Here is an 8988-nt window from a genome sequence, read left to right as displayed (position 1 = left end):
TTCTTCTTCTTCTTCTTCTTATTATTATTATTATTATTATTATTATTATTATTATTATTATTATTATTATTATTATTATTATTATTATTATTATTCCTCTTTCTTAATGACTAGTCTTGCTAGTATATTTGCTTGTTTACAATTTCTCTTTCTCCTAGGTTGCCAAAAGTCCCATAATCCTAGGTTTCTTCTCATGAAGGTGGATAGAGGGACACTCATTTTGTATGGCACCTAAGAGCAACTTCAACGCGCGACCCAACCGGACGTGCGCCTTGTCCGCTTTTTGTCTGTTTGGGTCGGCCGTCCGCTCGTCGTCCGCCCTCTTTTGCGTTTGGGTCGGCTGCGTGCCCAACGCGCAGACCCATTTTCGCCCTCGCGGCCGGCTTGCTGTAGTTTTTCAAACATATTCAAACAAACTACAAACATTTTTTACATAGTTTCACAAGCAAATAAATACATCGTAGTTCACAAACTAAATAAATATATCATAGCTTACAAGTCAAATAAAAATTAAATTGTCTCAAATACATTTAAAAAAAAAGATACATCTATTGGTTGCAAACGTGAGCCCACATATACTCAACCAAATCATCTTGCAGCTGAATGTGAGTTTCTCAATCACGCATTTGATGATGAAATTGGGTGATCTGTGCAAACGTTGCCGCTCCTCCATGCTCAGACACAACATTGTCACCCTGAAACTGAAACCGTTGGTCGTAGATGCGTTCCGGGCGCTCATTCTCCACGATCATATTGTGCATGATCACACAAGCAGTCATCACCTCCAAAAACTTCTTGGTGCTCCAAGTTCTAGCAGGATATCGAACAATGCCCCATTGAGATTGCAGAACACCAAAGGCAAGCTCCACATCCTTCCTAGCACTCTCTTTCTCTTGTGCAAATCTCCTCCTATTCTCTCCAACAAAGTTGGAGATTGTCTTGACAATACTAGTCCACTGAGAATAGATACCGTCAATTAGGTAGTATCCTTTGTTGTAGTTGTGGTCGTTAATGTTAACATTCACCGGCGGGCAGTTGCCTTTTGCAAGCCTTGCAAACGCCGGAGAGGATTGAAGCACGTTGATATCATTGTGCGATCCAGCCATCCCGAGAAGAGTGCAAAATCCAAAGATCTTGTGAGGCCACGACCTTAAGTATGACAGTGCAAGCCTTGACATGGCCCCTATACTGCCCCTGCTAAGTAGAAGGGGAGTGAAAGCATTCTCGGTGCATACAATCTATGCTACCAAGCATCCCCTAGAAGCCCCTGATGGCATTCACCGCCAACAAGCGGGCTATATCTTCAACATTTGGCTCTCACAAGTACTCAGGGCCAAACACTGCAATCACGACCTTGCAGAACTTGTACATGGAGTCTAGGCATGTAGACTCGCTCATATGGACGTACTCGTTAATGAGTTCACCGGATACTCCGCATGCAAGCATCCAGATAGCTGCGGTGCATTTCTGGTAAGAGCAGAAGTCAGTCTTTCCAAGGGCATCCTCCTTGCACTCGAAATACATATCGTACCCGACCACCCCCTCCCAAATACGGTTGAAAATATGCCTAGCCATACGGAAACGGCGCTGGAATTGGTGATGTTTGAAGAGCGGGTTGGGTGTCTCGAAGTAGTCCTTCCAAAGAAGGAAAGGGTCGCTCCCTCGGTTGCGATTCAACGCCCGAGTGTGCCCAGGGATTGAGCCCCGGAACAAGGCCGCTGCCTACTAAGGTGGTCATGGGCGACCAACACAAGAGCCACCATCCCCTCATCGTCGGATGAAAAATCATCCGAGTCGCAAAGGAAATTGTGGAAAAAGAACTTGTTGGCGGAGTCAATTTGTACCTTGCAGGCAAACCATCGAACAGCTTGTGGGCGTCGTCGAAGAAGTAGGACAACGAAGAGACGCGCGCCTCCCCGACCAGGTAGCTGGCCTGGCGGCATCCGGCGAGTGTGGCGGCGTCAGACGAGCGTGCCGACGTTGTCGAAGGAGCTGGCCGGGGGAGAGGGGGGCCGAGGTGGTGCTCGCGCCGATGTATGGGGGAAGCTATGGTGGCCCGGCGGCGAGGCGGTGGTGCCGGCGACGTGGGAAGGTGACGTGCTGTGGGGGAGGTATGTGGGTGCAGACTGCTGGCGACGACACCGAAACTGGGCGGCGGCGGCGATGGGGTGGGGCGGTCGGGGGCATGCTGTCGATGGGAGGAAGAGAATGGTCTATGTGACACCGACTGACGAGCCAGGGGGAGAAGTAGGCCGGCGTCGCGCGCATCCGCCTCGTGTCCGCGTCGACGCAAATCAGGCCAAATTTCCGCCAGGAATGGGTCACCCGACGGACGAAAAGCGGACGCGCGTCTGTTTGAGTCGGCGCGCTGAGCCGACTTTTGTGTCGGTTTTGACCCAAATGACACGCGCGGACGAAATAGGTCGGCGCGTTGGAGTTGCTCTAAACAGTTTGGCGTCTTTTATTTCATATAAGCTCCTAATTCGATCGAGAGGAACAAATCACACTTCTTGAGAAATCATTTCCCTATAAATAGACCTGCACGAGGGCGACAAGAGCTACTGCTACATCAGGAATTAGGCAACAAAAGATCTATTCGATCGATCGTAGCTATGAACATTGAACGTGACTTGCACATAGCCAAAGGCGAAGGAGAGACTAGCTACGTGAACAACTCAAGGCTTCAGGTTTGTAAACAATATCTAAACATCAAGAACATGTACTTCTTTCATATATATTTTTTGAAAAGATATAGAGAGTACAACTTTTATAAAAGTATCATTTAAACTCTCCGTTGCAGCTATAAACTTTGCTCGAGTAGATTGCACTGTGTTTTTAACCAGGATTTCCCTTTCATGTGTTGATTTATGCTAGCAAAAAGCTTTGCTTGAGACAGAGGTGGTGCTTGAGAAGGCCGTGAGAGAAGTGTGCATGGATATCCACCAGCCAACAATGACTTCTGTTGATTTAGGGTGCTCTTCTGGTCAGAACACACTCTTCTTCGTCTCCAAGGTGATCAAGGTGGTAGGCCGTGATAATGATGAAAAATCTAGGTGCAACTCCGTGGAGCTCCAGTTCTTTCTCAATGATCTACCAGGAAATGACTTCAATCATGTCTTCCGTTCGCTCGAACGGTTCAAAGAGTCGATAACAGCAGAACATAAAGAAAATACACTGCTACCAGCTTTCTATATCGCTGGGTTACCAGGCTCCTACTACACTAGGCTTTTCCCTCGTCAGAGTTGCCACCTCTTTCACTCGTCATTTTGCCTCCATTGGCGTTCTCGGGTACCCAAATTATGCAGAGAACATTTACATTCATGTATGTCTTGTTCATGGTCCCTAATTGTCATTATTTTAATTTAGGTTCCTGCTGGATTAGAGGAAGGAGGAAGAGAATACCTAAACGAGGGAAACATTTACATTGCTAAGACTACGCCAGCAGGTGTTGCGGAATTGTACCGACGGCAATTTCAGAATGACATGTTAACTTAATTTACCACAACTATCAGGCTGAATTTTGAAAAATGTAAGACTATAAACCATTTGTTAATGTACCTAACAGGGTCTGCTGAAGAAGGAAAAGCTCGACTCCTTCAATCTCCCCGTTTACACGCCATCGATCAATGAAGTGAAGGCAGTAGTCACGCAAAATGAGTTGTTCAATGTGAGCCACATCAAATTGTTCGAGTCCAACTGGGATCCTCATGATGACTCACAAGGGGATGATGCACACAACACCATTCAGAGTGCAATTAACATCGCACAGAGCTTGAGGGCGGTGTTCGGACCCCTACTTGCAAGCCATTTCGGTGAATCCTTGCTCAATGAGATATTCAAGAAATGTGCATACTATGTCACGGGGCACCTTGCTGAGAGGGGAGAAGGCAAGTATCTTCTCATCTGCGTGTCCCTAAAAAGAACATAACAGTATACTAGCATGCATGCATGATCTCGCATAATCGAAGGTCATGTGCTTTGCCAATGACTGGGTATATTACACACAAACATGTAATTTTATTTTCTTCAATACACACTTTTCTTTCAATAAAATTATGAATTATGTAATTCACCTACTGTTTCAGTTCAAAAAACACAAATACCATGCTCCTTTGTCTTCTTTATTAATGATTTACATGATTTGTGTTGTTGTACTTACAATTGTAACAATATAGTACTCGTTATGTCACGGACATATTATTTGTATTTTACTATATTGGTTGTTGTCTAAGTTCATATAGTCACATAAAAGGCACCGGACTTCAATTAAGAGACCCCCTATAAAATTCTTATTGGTACATACTATTAGAGTGCCCATGTGTTGTACGGAAACAGATTGTGACATTGATTGAAATGTTGTCCTATTTCAATGTGTTAGTTGGTTGTGATGCATTTGTGACAAACACTGACGTCCAACATGTGTTGTCGGGAAAATTTCACAAGGTATCAAAGTAGCATTGTTTGCCCTATTATGTGGCTTCGGGGCAGTGAGTTCACCAGAGTAAATCATTGGTTCACTCCAGCAAAAGTTTACCAGCCTTGGTGAGAGAAGAGATCGAGAAAATGCCACAAATGTGTTTGAGCATTTTTTTAAAGAAACTTCCAATCTATTCGTCTTCAATTATGGCAGTGCAAAGAATAACAGAGGCAATAAATATTACAACCAGGTCCGTGGACCACCTAGCAATGACTACAAACACTAGAGCGAGCCGAAGGCGTGCTGCCATCATGGCCCCTCCCTTGCTGGAGCTGGACAAAAGTAGACAGTTAGGAAGTCGTTGTGCTAAGGCCCCGTAGGACCAGCGCACTAGAGCAGCAATCATCACCGATGAAGAAAGTCGTAGATCGGAGATCAAACCTGTAAACACCCAAACAAAGACGAACGAAGACCGGATCCAGACAGATCCACCGAAGACCATCACCAATCGAATCCTGCAAGATCCGACGAAGACATACCTCCACACACCCTCTCACGATGTGAGACGCAATGTGGTCGACATTATTCCTACTAAGGGACATCGCCGCCGCCACACAACCCCAACCATGACGCTAAACCTAATAAGAACGAGAAATGCTCTAACTGTGCATCCATTGTTGGAACTAATCTTGTTATTAGTGCTAAGTGTAGAGATGATTAATTAGATCATGTTTAATTTTGAGTCAGTCTTAGAAGAAAGTGGATGCATGTGTGGGCGTCCGTTAGGTGAGTAGCATGCACGTATTGCATGGATAAGATTAGTTGTTAGAATGGCTTAGTTGTGGACCTGTTAATCACCAGTGTTGCGTCTCCAAGTGCGTGGAGATCAGCCGAAACTGAGTGGCCAGAGAGGTGGTTATCAGCTGCCGTTTCTACCGGCTAGTGGAGCCAGTCATGGTTCAGCCGATGTATGTGGCTTGACCGTGGCTGGATGCAAAAGTGTGCTTAGTGGGTGCGTGCGTGTGTGTTGTGGTTAGTCCGGGTACTTAAGGACTTGTAATCACCTGAGTTTGTTGCTAAGTTGAACAAGAGAATAGGGCACAAGTGTGCGGTGCCAGAAAACCTCTGCGTGTTCTTCTTCTCCACTATATGTGTGTGTTGATCCTTGGGCAAAGCCAACACTTGGTATTCAGAGCCATGATCGGAGAAGGTTCGCCCACTCCGCCGTGCTCGTCGTGCCACCGGAGGGGCTCAACCTCGCCCATATGGCAAGGGCAGAGTTCAAGGCGGCACGCTTGCCGCGAGGGCCTCGTGTGTCGAGGTCCGGTTCTTCATCGTCGTCGAGCTGCGTCACGAGTGATGGAGAAAGGTATGCTGTCCGGTAAGTTGCGGCACCGGCGGCAAGGAGGTGATGGCCATGGGGCGGAGGCCATTGCCACGAGGAGTTCCATGTCGGAGTTGTCGACAAGGCGCGTCATCGGCGACAACATGGAGGTGAGTCATCGGGGAGTTGCTGCACCGGTGGCGAACATGAGGCAGCGAGCTTGTCGCGGCACACACTCGCGGTGAAGGCGTAGGAGGGTATGGTTCTCATTGAAGCCAGTGGCGGCGGCTGTAATCAGCGTGACAAGATGGCATTGGCGGCCGTCTACGTGTTGCACCGACGACATCGACGCTATGAGTTTCAAGAGAGGAATAAGTGATAACAAGATTAGGAAGGTGATTGTTGGAACTAATCTTGTTATTAGTGCTAAGTGTAGAGATGATTAATTAGATCATGTTTAATTTTGAGTCAGTCTTAGAAGAAAGTGGATGCATGTGTGGGCGTCCGTTAGATGAGTAGCATGCACGTACTGCATGGATAAGATTAGTTGTTAGAATGGCTTAGTTGTGGACCTGATAATCACCAGTGTTGCGTCTCCAAGTGCGTGGAGATCGGCCGAAACTGAGCGGCCAGAGAGGTGGTTATCAGTTTCCGTTTCTACCGGCTAGTGGAGCCAGTCATGGTTCAGCTGATGTATGTGGCTTGACCGTGGCTGGATGCAAAAGTGTGCTTAGTGGGTGCGTGCGTGTGTGCTGTGGTTAGTCCGGGTACTTAAGGACTTGTAATCACCTGAGTTTGTTGCTAAGTTGAACAAGAGAAAAGGGCACAAGTGTGCGGTGCCAGAAAACCTCTGCGTGTTTTTCTTCTCCACTATATATGTGTGTGTTGATCCTTGGGCAAAGCCAACATCCATAACTGTAGAATTGTCTGTCATTTCATGTAATAAAATCTGGTTACTATGAAGGAAAGCGAAATGGATTTCACCACGAGCTTGGAGCTAAGGCTTCCTGAAAGTGGCGTGGCTGTGCCAGGAGTAACCTGGTGCTACGGCATTGTCTTGTGGTTTGACACAGGCTTCACCAGCAGGTTCTGCAAGGACAAACCTGTGGTCCTCTCCACGCCTCCTATCTCCACGCCAACTCACTGGTTGAAGACAATCTTCGCCTTCGAAGAGCCCATAGCGATTACAAATGAGAAATCAGTCGCTGGCTCATCTGCATCAGTTGGCTCAGCGGAGTGCCCAGCTGTGACTATCAGATCCCGCATCAGCATCGTGAGGGCCTCTGAGCACCGCAGCATAGACATGTCAATAGAAACCACGGGAATCAGCTCAGATGGCTGGAAGCGCAGCTGGCCAGCTCAGATCTTCAACCTTTCAGTGAAGTGCTAGTGAAGTGCTGCCCTTGTGATTGATTCTATTCCCTTGCCCTTTTCCACCGTTGGAGCTGTTCGGTCACCCACAGCGATTCTTGGTATCTTTTGGTGGAATTGAAGACTTTCTATGCTGAAACAGAGCACTTGGTCCAATTGAAGTTCTGGTGAAGATGAAAGAGGACTGATGTTAGACTTTCGAGTGGCCAGTGTGAGTTAGTGTCCTGTGAGATGTGTGTACCTTTCAAATGAACCTGGGCGAACTTGAATATCGATCCACCGATGTAAGATGTTCACATAATATGAGTGGAAATGTTCCATCTCCTCAGTAGCAGTACATTATCATCGTTGTTCCTTCATTAGCTACATAGTGAACTGCAAAAACGTAGAGTTTAACAGCGTTATGCGCAACTTCTTTTGTGATGAGCTTATAAAATGATTTTTTTTTTGGAATGGAAATTTTTCAAACGAATCCTTTTACACAAAGGAAAGACAATGTGAGTCTGAAACAACGATTTTGATGGCGTTGCTCGATCGGGGACGAAGCCACACAGACATGATGGGGTTGCTCTATCGGGAGCTAGAGGACAGATGTCACTACCAGAATAACTGCTTGCGCCGACGGCCTCATCTATGCCGACGGCCCCCGTCGGCATAGATGGACCTATGCCGACGGCCAAGGACAGGCCGTAGGCGTAGAAAAGCCGTCGGCATACATCCATATATGCCGACGGGGCCGTCGGCATAGACGAGGCCGTCGGGACCGCTCGAGATACGCCTACGGGGACCGTCGGCATAGGCGCGGTCGTCGGCATAGACCGCGCCCACCTACCCGGTCAGCGCTGACCGTTTGACGGCGTTGAAACTACGTCGACGGGAGGTAACCGCGGCCGTCGGCATATCTATGGCAGAGGTATGCCTACGGCATAGCCGTCGGCATAGACCTGGCCCATGCCCCTCTGCCACGTCATCGATATACCGTCGTCATATGTTTATTTAGTTTTATTTTTAATTTTGCTTTATACTATCTATGGCAAAGGTATGCCTACGGCATAGCCGTCGGCATAGGCCCCTCTGCCACGTCATCGATCTGTGTGCTATGCCACATCATCGATCCGTGGGACTGCACCTCCGTGTGTGCACAGATATGCCGACGGCCTTGCCCTCGGCATACATTTATTTTACTTTATTTTTTATTTTTACTTTATTTTTTTATTTTTACTTTATTTTAGTTTTTGTTTTTGCATTAGATAATTATGCCTTATCTAAAAAAACATACCCCGATGGTATATCGATTGCCCCCCATTACGAACGTCGCTATCGCCGTGTCACGGAGGGGGGAAACGGTCGACACGGAGGGAATTCTGGTTGGTGGGGGGATTCGGGGTGTAGCTATGTCACCTAAACATCGCACGGGTCCCGATGCATATGTGAAAGTGTTCAGGCATGTGTAGACGCCCGTCTTGGGGCTCCGCGGTGTGCCCCCCTTCACGCAAGGCAGTGCCGCCGTCACTTGGAGGGGGCCAAACCCCGGAGACGCGTGGTGCCTCTTCGGACATGCCACCACACCGTACAGCATGTATGAGGTCCTGGTGCGACGCTCGGGTGGCATTGCTACCCCCGTAGGCCACCTGTCCCGCCTAACCCTGTAGCGTTTGACCACGGGATCTAGCCCTTTGACTTTTCACGGACGGGCTTTGAGCAGTGGACCTATCCACCCGGTTGTGTTAGGTCAGCCCATAGGAACACTTTGGAGCAACTCCGGGCCAGACCCACAGCAAGATCTCCTCCGTATAGACCCGACGCGTCCGTTTCCCCCCTCCAGGTGCCGGCGGCGGCCCCGTCCGTGAGGGGGGGCACACCCCGGAGACGCGTG

General features: G+C 48.0%; 1 pseudogene; it reads left to right on the top strand.

Moving 5' to 3' along the window:
• Positions 1-2609: 2609 nt before the first annotated feature.
• Positions 2610-4030, top strand: LOC123048909 (anthranilate O-methyltransferase 1-like; annotated as a pseudogene).
• The last annotated feature ends 4958 nt before the right edge of the window (positions 4031-8988 follow it).

This window comes from Triticum aestivum, chromosome 2D (genome assembly GCF_018294505.1).
Source record: "Triticum aestivum cultivar Chinese Spring chromosome 2D, IWGSC CS RefSeq v2.1, whole genome shotgun sequence".
Classification (NCBI taxonomy): Eukaryota; Viridiplantae; Streptophyta; class Magnoliopsida; order Poales; family Poaceae; genus Triticum; species Triticum aestivum.
Note: the sequence above shows the minus strand (reverse complement) of the source record. Positions and strands in the feature narration are given on the sequence as shown.